This window comes from Paroedura picta, chromosome 13 (assembly GCF_049243985.1).
Source record: "Paroedura picta isolate Pp20150507F chromosome 13, Ppicta_v3.0, whole genome shotgun sequence".
In the NCBI taxonomy this organism is placed as follows: domain Eukaryota; kingdom Metazoa; phylum Chordata; class Lepidosauria; order Squamata; family Gekkonidae; genus Paroedura; species Paroedura picta.
Window position 1 is genome coordinate 6,903,329 of NC_135381.1, and position 17,218 is coordinate 6,920,546.

The 17,218-nt window shown below is 47.8% G+C and overlaps 1 protein-coding gene and 1 non-coding gene across 26 annotated transcripts in view; one reads left to right on the forward strand and one right to left on the reverse strand.

The window, feature by feature from the left end:
- Positions 1 to 17,218, forward strand: part of FBRSL1 (fibrosin like 1) — a 668,249-nt gene that overhangs the window by 79,022 nt on the left and 572,009 nt on the right. The gene's annotated exons all lie outside the window — the stretch shown is intronic.
- On the reverse strand, positions 1,493 to 1,567 carry TRNAV-UAC (transfer RNA valine (anticodon UAC)). Its single transcript has one exon. It is a non-coding gene; the product is annotated as a tRNA-Val (tRNA).

The window sequence follows — 17,218 nt, forward strand, 5'->3', positions numbered from 1 at the left end:
TGTATGAAATGTCACAAGAGCTTCAAAGATATTGGACCGGAGTTGCTAATATGGGCAGGGGGCTTTCTTCTTGAAGGCTCCTTTTTTGTTGTTGTTGCTGTCAAGTTACCACTAACTGGGTTTCCAAGGCAGGAAACAAACAGAAACGGTTTGCTTTTGCTTGGCTCTGTGTCAAACACGGACGCCTTGTCTCCTTTCCAGACTAGGACGGACCTCGCTCAGCTTCAGAGCCAGCTCGGTGTAGTGGTTAAGAGTGGCGGCCCTTGATCTGGTTAGCCGAGTTTGATTCCCCGCCCCTCCTCCACATGCAGCCAGCTGGGTGACCTAGGGTTAGTCACAGTCCTGTTAGAGCTGTTCTCACAGAGCAGTCGCTCTCAGAGCACACACACAAAAAGAGAAGAATGGTTCCATTACCTCGCAATGGAGAGGAGGAGAGCAAAGGAGCATTGCGCCAGCTCAGGTGAGCTCAGATGAGCCACTGGGCCAGCTTTGCAACTGCTGGGTGGGATCTGCAGGAGCCCTTTAAAGCCGCCGTGCTCCCTGTTTGGTTGGCTCGCCATCCCGTTCCTCGCCTGTAATTGAGCAGATGTCTGTTAATCTCTGCGAGACGTTACCTTGCAGGGTTTATCAAGTACAAGGCAGAGGACAGATGTTTGATGAAAGCGTTGAAATATTTAACTAGGATGTTGCTGTGCATTTTCTTCCCCCGCCCCCTCCCCAGCCCCCCCCCCCCGCCCGGCTTCTCTCTCACCCACCCCCCTTCCTGCCTTCAGTCAAGATTGCTTGTGGTGCTTATTACCAGATTTGCATCTACTTAACACAGGCAGGTGGCTTCAGACGCAAATAAACTTGCTGTTTGACTTGCGAGGCTTGTTCACATGTGGGAAGGGTGCGGGAAGGAGGCTGAGGGGATGGAAAAAAACGAGAGGCCTTTGCAAATGAGGTTGGCACGGAGATCAGACGACCGTGGAAGTCGTTTAGCATATTGTTCCGTGGCGCTTCTTGAATACAGCTCACGGCAGAACGCCCCTGCCTGTGCTTTGAAAGATGTATGCTCCTCTGTGATGAGAACCGGCCCTTATGTGCTGGCGTCACACCCAGCTGCGGTACCTTAGAACAGGGGTGGGCAAACTGTGGCCCTCCAGATGTCCACGGACTACAATTCCCAGGAGCCCCTGCCAGCAGTTTGCCAACCCCTGCCTTAGAATATATGAGCATAGGAAGCTGCCTTCTACTGAATCAGACATGTGATCAATCAAGGCCAGTGTTGCCTACTCAGACGGCAGCTGCTCTCCAAGGTCTCAGGCAGCGGTCGTTCACATCATCTCCTGCAGGGGTAGTCAAACTGCGGCCCTCCAGATGTCCATGGACTACAATTCCCAGGAGACCCCTGCCAGCGAATGCTGGCAGGGGGCTCCTGGGAATTGTAGTCCATGGACATCTGGAGGGCCGCAGTTTGACTACCCCTGATCTACTGCCTGGTCCTTGTAACTGGAGATGCCGAGGATTGAACCTGGGACCTTCTGCATGTAAAGCAGATGCTCTGCCACTGAGCTACACCAGCTCCCCATGTCCCTCCAGTCTCTCTGTTTGCTCCAGAGGTACCTCTTAGGAAAGGATGGGCTAGTGGTGAGTTAATAGCTTTCCAGTGTTTGGTGTGGTTAAAGTAGGCACCGGTTTAGATGAAGCTGTTTGGTCCCCCCCCTTTGGGAGCCTGTGGGCAACTTTGGAATTCTGGCCCAGCCACAAAATGGCTGCCATGGGAGTCACAAAATGGCTGCCACAGCTTACCTTCAGTGAAGCTCCCTATTTTTTGTTGGCAGCTCCTTCTAAAGCATCATTTAAAAACAATCAGCTCAGCCAATAACATCTCCAAAGAATAAACAGAAACCTCGCAGGGCAAAAGACCTACTTGGCCCTGCCCCCCCCCTCTCTCCTAAAATTTCATGGTGGGTTCAGGAAATAAGAAGTTTGGGTTTTTATACCACTCTTTCCTCTACCCGAAGGAGAGCAGCTTGCAATCGCCTTCCCTTCCTCTCCCCACAAAAGACACCCTGTGGAGGTGGGGGCTGAGAGAGCTTTAAGAGAACGGCTCTGTGAGAACAGCACTATTAGGGCTGTGATGAGCCCAAGGTCACCCAGCTGGCTGCATGTGGATGAGCGGGGAATCAAACCCAGCTTGTCAGATTAGAAACCACCGCTCTTAACCACTATCCCACCAAGGTTTCAGCGATCCAGAGTTTACTTGTATTAACAGTGTCTTTCCATTGTCTTGGATAGAAAGATTTCTTCTCAACTCCTGTAATTGGCTGTGTCCGTCTAGCTGTGTGTTCTCCTCTCTGGCTGGGAGCAGCTCTCCAAGATCTTAGGAGGAGAAAGTTCTTTCTCAACACCTGCTATCTGAAATCATTTATCTGGAGATGCCAGGGAATAAACCCAGTATATCCTGCATGCAAAACAGGTGCTGTACCACAAAGCTACCACCACATCAGGAACAGGATTTTTAAAAAAGCCCAAACAATGACGTGTGGTTGAAAGACAACCTGCACCGCCTATTCCACAGGGGTGGCCAAACTGTGGCTCTCCAGAGGCCCATAAACTACAATTCCCATGAGCCCTTGCCAGTGCTGGCACGGGTTCAGGGGAATTGTAGTCTAAGGACCTCTGGAGAGCCACAAAGATTTATTCAAGGTGTGAACTTTCGAGGCAAGCACTTGAAAGCTCATGCCTTGAATAAATCTTTGTTGGTTTTAAAGGTGCTACTGGACTCTGATTTTTTTTATAATGCAAGCTGTACAATGTGTTAACGCATTGGAGGGGTTGTCCATTGGGTTTTCCCAATGGGGAGCCACCTCCTCTTATGAAAAGGCTCAGAGCTTGCTCTGATTGAGTGTTTTGAGGCTAGAAATTCTTGCCTTGAATCTCCCCCAACTCTGAAGATCCTATAAAATAAATGCCTCTTGGTGTGAAATGTTTCATGTTCTGCTGTGTGCACACAAAAAAAGTGTGTGTGGGGGAGAGAATGATTCCTAATTAATGCTTAATAAGGATTAATACCAGCAAAGTAATTAAAATGAGCTCTGAAAGCATTTCTGTCCCTTTGGTGGTGCCAACTTAATGGACCATTGTTTTCGGTCTGTTAGCTGTGCCCTTCAGCTGTGCTCCGTAAAATGCGCTAAAGCCATTAAAAAAAAAAATTGGGAATCCAGCTTTAGGATTAGTATTAAATATGTCGAGATTTAAATTCTTTGAAATTTCCACATCGCCTATTATTTGCCTGGCCCTCCCCGAGCACTGACTAGTAAAAAGTAATGTGGGGAATTATGGGAAATGGGGCAACTTCCTTTTCCATCTTGCTTGACAAGCAAAAGGATGAAACATTGTTCTCTCTCTCTATTTTCCTGCCTGGATATGTGCCCTTTTAGTAATGGGAACTTGCCCGCACTATTCTGCTAGAACACTTGAGTAATGGGGCAATTGATATGTCAGAGGGAACTACTTGTCTTGAGGCTGGGGCTTGAAAGGTAACATGTGTGCACATGCATCTTGGAAGTACTTGGAACACTGAACACGTTTCCACTGAACCAGATGTTCTTGTTTTTTTTTAATCCCCACTGCTCCCAAAACAGGGGCTGGTGTCTTATGTGCACTGGTAGAAAGAATGCCCGCCAGAGCCTTTAGCATTTGATTAGTGTTTTTGTTCTTTAAGACCGAAAAGAGCATGGCTGTTCTATAAATATGATTAGAGCATGGCCCTAAGCAGTTTGGTGTATGGGTTAGGAGCGCCAGCTTCTAATCTGGCAAGCCGGGTTTGATTCTCCGCTCTTCCACATGCAGCCAGCTGGGTGACCTTGGGCTCCCCACAGCACTGATAGAGCTGTTCTGACTGAGCAGTGATATCAGGGCTCTCTCAGCCTCACCCACCTCACAGGGTGTCTGTTGTGGGGACAGGAAAGGGAAGGCAAATGTAAGCCACTTTGAGACCCCTTCGGGTAGAGAAAAGCAGCATGTAACAACCAACTTTTCTTCTTCTTGAGTAATATCAAGGCGCTCTCAGCCTCACCTACCTCACAGGGTGTCTGTTGTGGGGAGAGGAAAGGGATGGTGATTGGAAGCTGCTTTGAGACTCCTTCGGGTAGAGAAAAGTGGCATATAAGAACCAACCCTCCTCCTTCTTCTTTCCCCTTTCTGCTACCCTTCAGAGGTGGCTATTCTGCAATCTGTTTTCTGCAACCAATTTGTACCAACCCCATCAAAGGGGTTCCCAAGGCAAGAGATGAGCAGAGATGGTCTCCCACCCTTGGTGGTCTTTCACCCAAATACTGGCCAAGGCTGGCCCTGCTAAGCCTCCCAGCGTTAGTGAGATCAGCTGGCCAGGGCCATCCCAATAACAGCTTCTAAATCTTCCAGTCCATCTGGTGTGTAGGAAGGTTCAAGCTATCCCAATTGTGACGCCTGGATGAGTTTCAGACGGAATCATCCTTGGAACAGTTTCTTAAATCTCCGGAGAACAACGTTTGAGTTCAGGAGCACCTTTAAGACCAACAAATCACAGGATAACTATACGGCTGCATTTAAATCAAGGACCAGATAATCATGTAAACTGCACAAATTAAGGAGACCTCAGAAGAACTTGCAAAGGAAATAAGGATGGCAGAAGAGGTGAGGAGGGAAGGCCAAGGTCGTCTATAATTGATTTTAAATTAGTCCCGCTGCTCTTCCCCGGGGAGATGTACGTACTGACCTCCTAGTCCTCATTTAGATTTATGTTTATGCAACAGTCCTGGTCCTGAAGAGTTTGTGCTTCGCTTGCAAGGACTCCCAACTGGGTTTCAGTGCTATGAAGCCCCTGTGGCTGCTCGACCTTGGAGGAGAAAGCTAAAGGAAAGAGCAGAACTCTTTACATTACGCTGGGCAACTGCTAACTAGGAGTAACATGCCAAATGTCAGGCATTACGGCTTGGGTTGCTTTAAACAATTTTTTAAAAAATGACACCTTTTTGCCTCTTGCATGGTTTGCAGATCTGTATCTTTCCCTGTGCATTTTTCTACCTGTAAATTGCTCTGGCGTTATTCATGCCCATTAAGTAGGATGCTGCACCCCTGATCTTCGGCCCCATAACTGGGGGACTGATTTTTATCCCATGAACCAGTGTGGTGTCATGATTAAGAGCAGCGGCTTCTAGTCTGGAGACCCGGGTTTGATTCCCCCACTCCCCCTCCACGTGCAGCCAGTTGGGTGACCTTGGGCCAGTCACAGTTCTGTTAGTGCTTCTCTCATAGAGCAGTTCTCTCAGAGCTCTCGCACCCCACATAACCATCACAGGTTGTCCGTTGTGGGAAGAGGAAGGGAAGGCGGTTGCAAGTCTGTGGACCCCTACAGGTCTGCAGGAGCTCTGTGGGATCCCCCCTTCCTTTATGAACTCAGCCACTTCCCTTGCTCCCCCTCCCAAGTAGGGGAGCAGAGCCTGCACAACTACCTCCCCACACCTTAAACTGTGGCCTATCTCCCCTCCCCCCTCTGACCTCCTTGAGCCTGTCTGTTAACATGGATGGTGATGTCACTTCTGGGGGTGTGGCCAGCTGACATCACTTCCGGGACTCCCCGAAACCTGAAAAATTATTTCAGGGGCTCCTCCATAGTCAGAAGTTTGGAAAGGCTGTGCTATACCACGCCACTTTCCCTCGTAGAAGGATGTGGCAGTCACCTTGAAACCACTAGCATTTTCAAAAGAGCTTGCATTCATCAGCATGCCCACTTGCTCACAGAGTTTACAAGGGCTAGTGAATCCTTGGTTGCTAAATTCAGGTTTTCAGGCTGCTACTTTTCTGCCGTGGGGCACATCTAAACCACAGCCGCTGGTAAAACAAAATGAGATTAGTTCAAACGTGTTGTCAAACCACAGTGAGGGAAACTACCATTGCAGGCAATCGTTGTGACTCTGGTTTGTCCAGTTGCACGTTATGTCCAACCATATTCAGCACTTACTCGAGGTTCACAAGCCCTTTTGGAAGCCACGGAGGGCAAGCCAGACCACAAACCACGGCTTCCAAGTGGTGTTATAAACCAGGGTTAGAGCTGCATATGGTTTTAACGTGATATTTGACTCGACAAACCGGAGTTACAACTCTTACCTGCCTCCAGCTTCGACAGGGATGCAGCAGAGCTGTCTAAACAGAAAACAATAGCTAACAAACAGAAACAAATCTGAGCCGTAGTTGCTCGTTTTGGGAGGTCAAACCGCGGCTTGCCTTCTGAAGTACACTGTGACATTCTGGCTTGTTTGAATTGAATCTTACTGCCTCATCTCTGCAAACACAAATATTTCCCTAGGCACCATTTGAAAGAGGGAATGCAACCTGAGAACAACTGCTGCAGTCGTCTCCCCCTCCCATTCCCCTCCCCCCAAATAAAAGCTCCGTTGTTTGCAATCTGGCTCCCTTCCCTGCTTTTGAATTCCCCAACTCTCTTTGAATGACCTCATGAGGTCAAGGAAGGACAGGGGAGTGGAATTAAAATGCCAACCGCTGAAAGGAACACTTGACGGAACGGCTGTTTTGCTTCTGTAAGCGGCTTCTGAGTCCACCTGGGAATGCGTAGCCTGTTAATGGGAAATCTGGCCCTTGCAGTTAAAGATGAGAGATGGGGGAGAGTATGCTGGAATCCTTTGCCAGGAGAAGCTTTGAGTATCCCAAATGTAACCCTTAGGAACCAGACAGATTGTCTATCAGCGAAAATATGCCGGCAGAATACTGAGGACAAAGAGATCAGAAGAGAAGCTAGGTTAGCGATGAATCCAAGAGTGACAAAGACATCTGTTCTCCGTCCTTTCCAAGTCTTGTCCTAATGATCCCCTTTCCCTACGGTTAACAGAAGGAACCTGGTATCGCACTAACTCAGAGAGTGAGATTGGGTATGCAGGCAGTTCCTCCATCTCAGCAGAACTGTCTTGCGTCAGTTGTCTCAAGGTGGCTGATTTTCTGCATTACTCGGAAAGAATTTGTAGGTGGTGAACCAGTGGGGTGAGATGCATGGACCTCAGAGATGCGGGTTTAAGTCTTGGCTGAGGTGTCCAGTTCACGGAGTGGATTTGTCCAATTATGTGTATGTGGGGTCTTGCAAACCGAGGGCCATGATTCCCTTGATTGAGTCAACCCATCTTTTGTTGGGCGTTTTTCTAGCATTATTGACTTTTCCAGAGAACCTTGTCTTCTCATAATGGGACCAAAGTACGATAAATAGACCAGGCTTCCTTGACCAGGGTTTTGCAAAAACCTGCGGTTTCTTGACAGCCCTGTAATAAAAGGGTTTCCTGAGTACGTGGAAGTGAATTAATTTTTTTAAACAGTTTTCAAATTTGTTCAAAGTTTATCGGGTGATATGACCCTATATGGCCATGTTGACCGACCCGCGTCTCCCAAAATGGCCAGTGATGGGCCTGGTGGGGTGAAAAGGGCAGGTGCTCTGGGTGGGCGTGTCCACAGCTCTGCTTCCCACGCATATTCAGCACAATCGTACCACTTCTGGGGTTTCTCGAAGCCTGAAGACTGTTCCAGGGGTTTCTCAATGGTTTAAAAAGTTGAGAAAGGCTAGTTTAGACATTAGCTCTGCTCAGGTCTATGGGCAGTTAAGCAGGATACCTTCACCCTGTCTTATTGAAAAGGGTTGGATGAAGAATTTAGCTGAACAACAACTGATTCCCTACATTTTCACCGTGTTGTGCTTTCCTTCGTTTTCACTGTGTGGGTGTTGTCCTGTTAAATACAGAAACTGTAAGAGTCACTTAAAGAAGGGAATAAATGGGGCTAAATTATATTCTTGATGTTCCATTCATCATTAAGGCTCCATTATTGCTTATTTCGCATTTCCACGTATCTTGGGTTTCTAGCCACTCGGGAAACCTAGCTTGGGTTTGCTTCCACCTTTATTGTTTGTTGGGGTTACCGTCAGTCTTGATTTGTTCCGGCTTTTTCTCGCGTGTGCTTCTCCGTTTGCACTTGCCTTTCCATCGTCTCTCTCTCGTTATTGTTATCGCTCATAAACCTCACCTCCCGCCTAGCCCTCGACACCTGGTATCTGATGCCGCAGTCTGTATCCCGTCATACCGAGAGCTAAAAGGATGTTGAAAAATCCAGGGGTGCCTTTTTATAACCATGTAATGGAATCTCAGCATATTTTAATTTCTGTGTGACTGGCACTGTAGGATGTACTGAGTCAGCTCAAAGGGTGGCGTCGTATCAACGGATGCGTGTCTTTTTTTAGAGAGGAAAAAAAAATCTCAACTTGCGTCCTCCCCGCTTCTTCCAAGACGCTTGTAATCGCTGCGGATCAGAGTGGTGTCTAGTCCCTTCAGGCAGTTTGATGTCAGAGACAAGGGAAAGCAAAAAAAAAAAAAAAAAAATTAAAAAGAATGCCTCGTGAGCACATGTAAGAGAAGTGGATGAATCATCCGAGGCATCGTCCTTTGAAGACTTTAAGCCTTAGTAATGTGGAGCTGGAGGAATAATTCGTGAGCCTGCGGAGTCTTAAGTCTCTCTCGCTGCTGTCTGAAACAGAGAGTCCTAATGGATGACGCATCGTTTCAAGTGGCCAAAATTGGCAGAACGTGAGGCCAGGTAGCAGGCCACCAGGACCTTTTCCAGTTTGAGCTCTAGAGAGGCCATTCGGGTAGCTGGTCATTTTGGCACCGGTTCAGTTTAACTGTTTTGGACACAGAAGTTGAATTTGTACTCCGCGTCTTGGGAATCAGGAGCCGGGCTTGCAAGCTGCTGGAATCCTGCTGGGTAATAGAGAGAGTACCGATTCATTTTGGGATGGAACGACAACAGAAATCGCTGCCTGTTGAACCAGCACACAAAACCCAGCACAGCAGGGAGAAAGGTGCTGTGCTGCGCTGATATTCTTGTTGGGGATTTTCTTTTTTAAAGAGAGCAAACAAAATACGATCCTGTCAAAGGGTCCAAACCTGAACTCCGTGGGTTCCCAGAGCTGGTATGCCCAAAAAAAGCACTCCTTGTGAAAACAGACAAAGTTTATTTGAATAATTTTCAGAAATAATTATGTCCCAAGGCAATGTACAACTCGAATATCGTACGGCAACGAAAACAAGAGAATCTAGCTGAAGAGAAGAGCTGTCTTCTTGTTCCCAGGTTTTTACTCATCAGAGGAGTTTCAGAGCAGCTGGCAATCTCCTCCCCTTCCTCTCCCTGCTACAGAGAACCTGTGAGCTAGGTGGGGCCGAGAGAGCTCTGAAAGAACTGTGACAGGCCCAAGGTCACCCAGCTGGCTTCATATGGAGGCTGCCAGTCTTCGCCACTATGCCCAGCAGCCTTTATCTAACAGCTGTAGCTCAAGCGTGCTCTACATTACAGTCCATTGCAAACTCAACATATCATCATCCAGGTCTTTGGTCCATCAGAATCAAAACTAGTTGGGTCCATCCCCAGCTCCAGACTTTTCGCTCAGTTATATCTGTGGCCAACCAGGTTATGGCAACCAACCAGGATGTATTCTCACCAGAACTTTCTGGAAGAATTACGCCATCATTCCCAATTCTCCCCCTCCCATGTGGGCTGCAGGTTCTCCTGAAGAGCTAATGACCCCATTCCTAACTCTTGCCTTGAAGAGGATAAGGGCCAAGTAGGCAGAGCGGCCTGGTTAACAACATCCTCAAGATAGAATAAGGCTGTTGCTATATTCATAAACTCTTGGGAGGAATTAGAATCATAGACTCATAGAGTTGGAGGGGACCTCCTGGGTCATCTAGTCCAACCCCCTGCACTATGCAGGACACTCACATCCCAATCGCTCACCCACTGTAACCTGCCACCCCCTTGAGCCTTCACAGAATCAGCCTCTCTGTCAGATGGCTATCCAGCCTCTGTTTAAAAATCTCCAAAGATGGAGAACCCACCACCTCCTGAGGAAGCCTGTGGTGTATTAGGAGGATTTTGCCTCGCAGGTCCCCACCTGAGCTTTGAATTGATACAAGCCAAGGGGTTGCTCACCTGTTTTTGAGCCTGCAAGTGTGTACATCTGATATTCTGACACAAATCTTACGGGTGCAACCTCAAAAATGCCTGCTAGTGAACTGGTGCCATGCGTTACCTAAAACAGAGCCAGAAAAAAATGGCGGTATAACTTTAGTCACACAGTGGTGTGATGGAAGCTGCTGCCAAAGCAACATTTCAGAAAATCTGCACAGCCAATCAGAAGCCTTGTCCGTAGACTCCATGTTGGGGACCATGGATAGAGGCTATCAACTTATTAATCAACATCCTCATTTTGCTGCCTGTCTCAGTAACAACATGGGGAAAGGAAAGATGGGGAAAGTGTAGCCCAGGTTGGTTGGCATAAGGAAGTCATTGACTTGCAAGCAGTTGGCTTTCAGGGTTTAATCTCCTGCAGCATGTAGAATTCTGGACCAGTCAAGGCGTGAGAAATCTACGATAAAACAAGGGGAAGATGAATCAACCAAGAACCTGCTAAAAACTTATGCCTCTGTTGGTCTTAAAGGTGACTCTGGACTCCATCTTTGACCTGCTGCTTCAGACCGACCAACATGGCTCCCCACCTGAATCTGTTAATAGTGATGTCCAAGTGCATGAAGCTGCACTCCTTTTATGGGAGTTTGTACATGAATTTGTACTTATGTGTTGGTGCTTGGCTGTTGTGGCCGTTTCTTGCAAGCCCAGGGAAATGGCGATCGCCACTTTGGGATTGGGAAGCAAATTTCTTCCAGGCCAGACTGGCCAGGGATTCTGGCTTTCTGCAGGAGGGCATCCTCTGGGTGTGGAATTGGGGTTACTGTGGGTGGGCAGGTAGTTGTGGATTTCTAGATGACCCTTCCAACTCTATGATTCTGTTATTGGAGGAATGCAGTGTGGCTGGTTTCCGCATATCTCGCCCCCAAAGAGAGAAAGATGTGAATCCATCCGATACCTGGATGTTAACATTCTCCAGCCACTTTCCCATCACGTTATGAGGAGTGACTCAGGCAGAATCTCCCGAGGCCCCCGACAATGTTGTTGCCCGGGAGCAACAAAGCAAAATATTAAAATTCCCCTCTGTATGTCGCTTGCACGCTCTCTTGTCTGTCCCTGGCCTCCCCCTTTCAAAATGAATTTCGTGGTTGCCCCTGGCAACCTCCAAGGCCTAGCCGCCTGGTTTCCACGCGGGCTGCGATGCTGAGTGCGGCTGGTTGGCCTTTCCCTCTCTCTCCTCTTTAGATCAACACCTCTTATCCTCTCCCGTTTGTGTGTGCATGCGCCTCTTCCTCCTGAACCGTGCAATTTTTCTTTCTTGGCGTGAAATACACAGTTGGCGTCTCTGCAGCATCTAAGCTCAGGCCGGGTCGAGAGAGGCTGGCTGTCAGTTCCAATTTGGAGCGAGAAGTCTTTTGATTTAGTTTGGTTACTACAGGCGCAAAGATTGGCCAGGCCTTGCCTGTAGCCGGCCCTCCTGCATACTTGCTGGGTTGTGTTTAGAGTTGTCGGAGCCGGCTTCAATATTAAACACAGCATCTGTGTTTTGTTGAACCTCTGGTTGCCAAGAAGGCTCGTAAACCGTCTTGCCAGCTAACCTAGGGAAATGGTCAGAGCTAATAATTACCTCTTTTTTTTTTTTTTTTTTTAAGACATAAAGCCCCTTTCTCTCTCTTTCTCTCTCCAGACAAGTGGCTATGGTTTAGGATGTTTATAGGGAATTTAAGCTCTGGTTTGGAGGGGGAACCCTTTTCTTTTCTTTACTGCAGCCAGTAATTTCATAATTAGCTCTTAAAATTATAGAGTAGTAAAAGTCTGAGCGTCATTAAAGATCAGAAAGACCAGAGCATCTGTCTTGCATTTTGACTGCTCAAAGTTCTTGTTCTTTCTGCCTCCCCTTTGGGGGGAAAAATTAAAAAGAGAGAAAGAGAGAGAGAGCAAAACAATGTGTTTTGAATTTATGAAATTCCCCCTCCCCAATATTTTTTCTCTGTCATGTTAATACGGCTACTAATCTAACCATAATTCTTTGTAAATCCTCTGGGGGGAAAGTTTATTTGGCTGAGTGTTATCCTACGGTGGATATTTTATCCTCTAAAGCAGGGGTAGTCAAACTGCGGCCCTCCAGATGTCCATGGACTACAATTCCCAGGAGCCCCCTGCCAGCATTCGCTGGCAGGGGGCTCCTGGGAATTATAGTCCATGGACATCTGGAGGGCCGCAGTTTGACTACCCCTGCTCTAAAGCATTGGTCCCCAACCCCTGGTCCGGGGACAGGTACCAGTCAGTGGATCAGTCAGTACCGGGCCACAGCTCTTCCTCGTCCTCCTCCCTGGCTGCTGCCTCGGGGGCTGCCCTGCCACTCTACCGCCGGCTCACCTTTGGTGTTCTCTGGCGGCCACCATGGCTGGGGCTCCCCCTCGGCATAGCACTGCACAGCTGCTGCTGGCAGCACCTCCCAGTGGGCAGCGGGAAGTCAGGGGTGCCGGCGGGAAAGCAAGTGGAGCAGGGGCTCAGCGACGTTCCTCGGCAAAAGACTACCCCCCCCCTCAGGGCCTCAGTAAAACTGTCAAGCGTTGACTGCTCCCCGGTGATAAAAAGGTTGGGGATCACTGCTCTAAAGATTAAAAAACAACTTTTGAGCACCTTTATATGCTCCAAACCATTTTAAAAAAGGGGTCTAGTTGTGCAGCTTCATGTGCAGCTACCAGTGATGGTATTTCACTGTTATTGTGCATCAAAAACCACATTGGGAGGCTCATTCTAGTCAAGACTTGCAGCCCGGATCAAGTTCAAGGTTTTGTTTTTGACCTTTAAATCCCACCATGGTCTGGGACCTACACTTCTGAGGGACTGCCTGTCGCCTTATGCCCTCCGCAGATCCGTGCTTGGTCCGTTTGATAAGTTTTGGGCTGAAAATTTGCATCACGTTGGGCTAGCTCAGTGGGTGCTAAAAGTCCATGTTTAGCTGGTAGCTCCCGTGCAATCCCCTTCCGGGTCTCTCCAGCTCTGCCACTCACAGCAATGTGCAGTGAAAGTTACGTAAGCAGGATTTTTGCTCCTGGCCATTGACTCTATTAAAACCTCGCAAATCCTTGACCTCTCTCTGAAATGTGGAGCACTTTTTCTGGCCTGCCTCTCTGAGAGGGGGTGGGGGGAGAGAGAGAGCGAGAGAGAGAGCATACAGAGACGTGCACCAGATGTTCTCCATCTTGTGCAGCTCGGTCTAGCGGGCCCCAAAAGCCAGGCAGAAACATATATTAGCGTTAATTATTAATGATTATAATCTCACCACGGTTATTAGTAGTATTTATTATTTACTTACAGCTGCTCTGCCCTTTCTCTCGCTCTCTCGCAAGCTATACCGATTTGGCTGGGGGCACTCTGCGAAAACTCAATGCAGTAATAAGCGTTATGAATGAAAGGAGCTCTGAGACGTAAATAAAAGGACGGCTCGCTCAGCGGAAGGACGCGTGCACACAAGAAGGGAGGGAATTCGAAAACCAGGCTAGGATTTTGTGCTTCTGACGCTGGCGACCGGTTCTGCCTTCCGGAGCGATTGTTCAGAGGGCCGCCGGGAGGTGGCTGATGTAATCATTCTAACAGATCCAAGATGGCGGCCACTATGGCTCTCCATCTTCCGCAGCGTAACGTGGTCTTCAGTATTGTATTCTGAAGTTTGGCTTTCATTGTGGGTGGAGGAGCAGTCCTGTTTAGATCCCTTATGGCTGAGCAAATGGGCTTGGGAGTATGGGGGCGATGGTTTGTGAAGTCTCTGAATGCAGGATTCTTGGTGATTGTGGCCTCTGTGTACCATGGCCAGCGAGAAAAGGCAGCAGTAAAAAGTATGTGGGTGCTACAGCCAAGTACAGTCAGGGAAACTGTCCTGACTCATCGGGTTACCAATCAGGAATCCTGACTGACGGAATATTGTTCTTCTGACCATCAGGATTTCCCGTAGGTAACCAGATGACAAAGACGTTTACATGGTTTGTTTTGCCTTCATTTTATCCTCACAACAACCCTGTAAGGTAGGTTAGGGAGAGAGAGTGTGGCTGACCCAAGGGTCCCCCAGCAAGCTTCTGTGGCAGAGTGGAACTCCCAGATCCTGGTTTGAAACACGACAGGAATCTGTGGACGAGCTGCTATCGAACAGTACAAGCAGCCTAGCGATGTCTACTGAGCAGCTGCTAAAAATATATTCATTTCTTAAAGGTACAGGTGCCACTTCTATTATTGTGTGTGTGTGTTTTAACTTCCAGCATTTTTAAAAAAGACTTGAGCTCCTTCTAAATGGGAGATGCCAGCAGCTGAAGCAGGGAGCGTCTGCATGCCAGGCACGTGCTGTTCCACCAAGCTGTGTCCCCGGTGAACCATCCGTATAACATGCAGTTTTGCAGAGTGAAATGAGCAGGGAGAAGCCAGGCCCCTGGTTTCAGAAAGCAAAGAATTTAAATAAGTGCCCTTTGGTGGTGTTAGACTTTCAATCAGGGTGAAGGAAAGCAGACTGACTTAGATGGCAGCAAAATTGTTCAGGTAGAGCAGGGATTCCCAACCAGGGCTCCGTGGACCCATAGGGGTCACACCATGAGAAGACACCTAGGAGAAGTTGAAGGCAGCCAGAAGAGGAGGAGACCCACCTTGAGATGGACTGACTCCGTCAAGGAAACTACGGTCCCCGGTTTGCAAGACCTGAGCAAGACCTAAGATGAGATATCTTAGGTAAAGGTAAAGGTATCCCCTGTGCAAGCACCAGGTCATGTCTGACCCTTGGGGTGACACCCTTTAGCGTTTTCATGGCAGACTCAATACGGGGTGGTTTGCCATTCCCTTCCCCAGTCATTACTGTTTACCCCCCAGCAAGCTGGGTACTCATTTTACCGACCTCGGAAGGATGGAAGGCTGAGTCGACCTTGAGCCGGCTGCTGGGATTGAACTCCCAGCCTCATGGGCAGACAGCTTCAGACAGCATTTCTGCTGCCTTACCACTCTGCGCCACAAGAGGCTCTTTTAAGAGATGAGATGTCTTTAAGGATGTTAATTCATAGGGTCTCTGTGAGTCCTTAATGACCTGACCGCACTTAACACACACACATATTTTTAACAGTTCATTCCTTGCTGGAGCCCAGGCAGTGAATGACTAAAAGAGACAGACTGTAGAGAGAGACCGGCTTACCGAGGAGTAATGGGTTACAGACATTGTGGTTTGTTTCCTCTCTGGCGTTGTCAGCTTCCTTCCCACCCTCTTGTGTGTGTCCTTCCCTCAGGCATCAGCTTTTCCCCTGGCCTGCTGTGATGTCTAGACATCAGGACTTCAAAGTCTCCGGCACTTCCCTACTTCAGAGCCAGCTGTAACATGTCCGTCCACTACAGCCTAGCTCTGGGAGGAAAAGCCGTGGTTGCATACAGGGAAGAGTCCTGTGCTCAGGCGCTGCATCTCTGGCAATGGATTGAAAGCTGGGGACGGAAATTCAGAATGGCCACACTGCCTGTGGTTTGTGTGTCATGGTTTCATGGCTTTATCTCACTGTTGTTGCAATCCAGTCATGGGTTTCCTTTTGGGAATGCAGATGTAACGGGGATCGCCGTATCAGAGCTTCTTGAAGGGTTACTGAATAATAATAATCTCTGAAGAAGTGAGTAGTGGCTCAGGAAAGCACATGCCCTGCCATAAATTTTAGATTCTGCTCGGTAGCCATGGTGGTCTGAAGTATCAGAACAAAATTTGAGTCCAGTGGCACCTTTAAGACCAACTAAGTTCTGTTCAATGTGTGAGTTTTTCATGTGCAATAAATCTTGTTAGTCTTCAAGGTGCTGGTGGACACTTTGCTCTTTGCTGCTGAATAATTTCTCATCAGTGTTTGAAAACATTCCCCCCCCCCTCATATTGATTGGAAGATGCAGGTTTCTCAATACCTTTGGATGTTTCTACAGTTGTGTCCATACGAGATTGACAAGGAACTAAATATAAGTAAATGTTTCACTGTTTGGCTTATTTGTTATTTTTAGTTGCCTAATATAGTGGTTAGAGCAGGGGTCCCCAGCTGGGGGCTCGTAAAAAAGTGGGCAGGACCATGTAGAGACTCTGCCCAGCAAGGTTTCTGATTCACTATTGGACATTCAATTAGCTGTCCAGATGTTTTAATCTTTATGGCAAAGACCCTAGAGCAGGGTTAGTCAAACTGCGGCCCTCCAGATGTCCATGAACTACAATTCCCAGAAGCCCCTGCCAGCATTCGCAGTTTGACTCCCCCTGCCCTAGAGAGAGGGATAAATTCATAGATCATCATTATGAAAGCCAGTTGCAGGCAATTTCCCCTCTGCTCCTCAATTTCTCAAAGGCTGAGGACTGAAGCCCAAGAGTGGAGCTTGGTCACTGCAAGCAGGAAAATGGAAAAATTGTGCCGGGAAGGTTTTATGCAACTCAACATCATGCATCCCTTCATGAATGCAAGTAAATGTTGCAGCTATTCTGTTCTGTTCCGAGTATGTTCTTTCCATTTCTGGCCTGAAAGTTTGGACACTGGATTTGTCCTTGTGTGGTCAGTTCCTACTGTTATGATGGTCAGTTCTTAGTCTGACGAAGAGTGCTTGCGCTCGAAAGCTCACGCCTTGAATAAATCTTTGTTGGTCTTAAAGGTGCTACTGGACTCTGATTTTATTCAGCTAAGCTGTCTGTGATCTTGAGAGATCCAGTCGGCGATCTCTAGAAATGAATTCAATTATTGAACTGTCCACCTGCTACATTATTTGAGACACAATCTCTGTATCACATCGTACATCACCTGGATTTCATTCAATTTCCCTCCAGTTTAACTACTGAATGAATGAAAATAAACAATCTGTAGCATAAGTATCCATTGAAAAGGTGAGGGCAAACTGCTCTTTCCTGTTTGATCCCTTTGTTTGTGAGTGCAGATTGTAGTTGAAACGTTTTACAAAGTCAATAATGAAGGCTGCCTTCTTTACTTAACTGGAAGCGGCAAAGTAAATTCTTACTGGAAATGATAAGGGGTAGCTCTAGGAATCCCCGGAAACACAGTAGTTTCACCATAGAGTTTCTGGCAATTCCTAGAGCTACCCTTTGATTTTTCTGGTAAAGGATGGATTAAAAAAAATATTTTCCCTTCATGTTGCCCCCCCCCCCCAGCGGTCCATCCCATTATAATTCCCATCATGGGATCTTGAGGACTGGCTTAGTGAGGATATCCCCCGTTAATGAACTGGAAGAGAA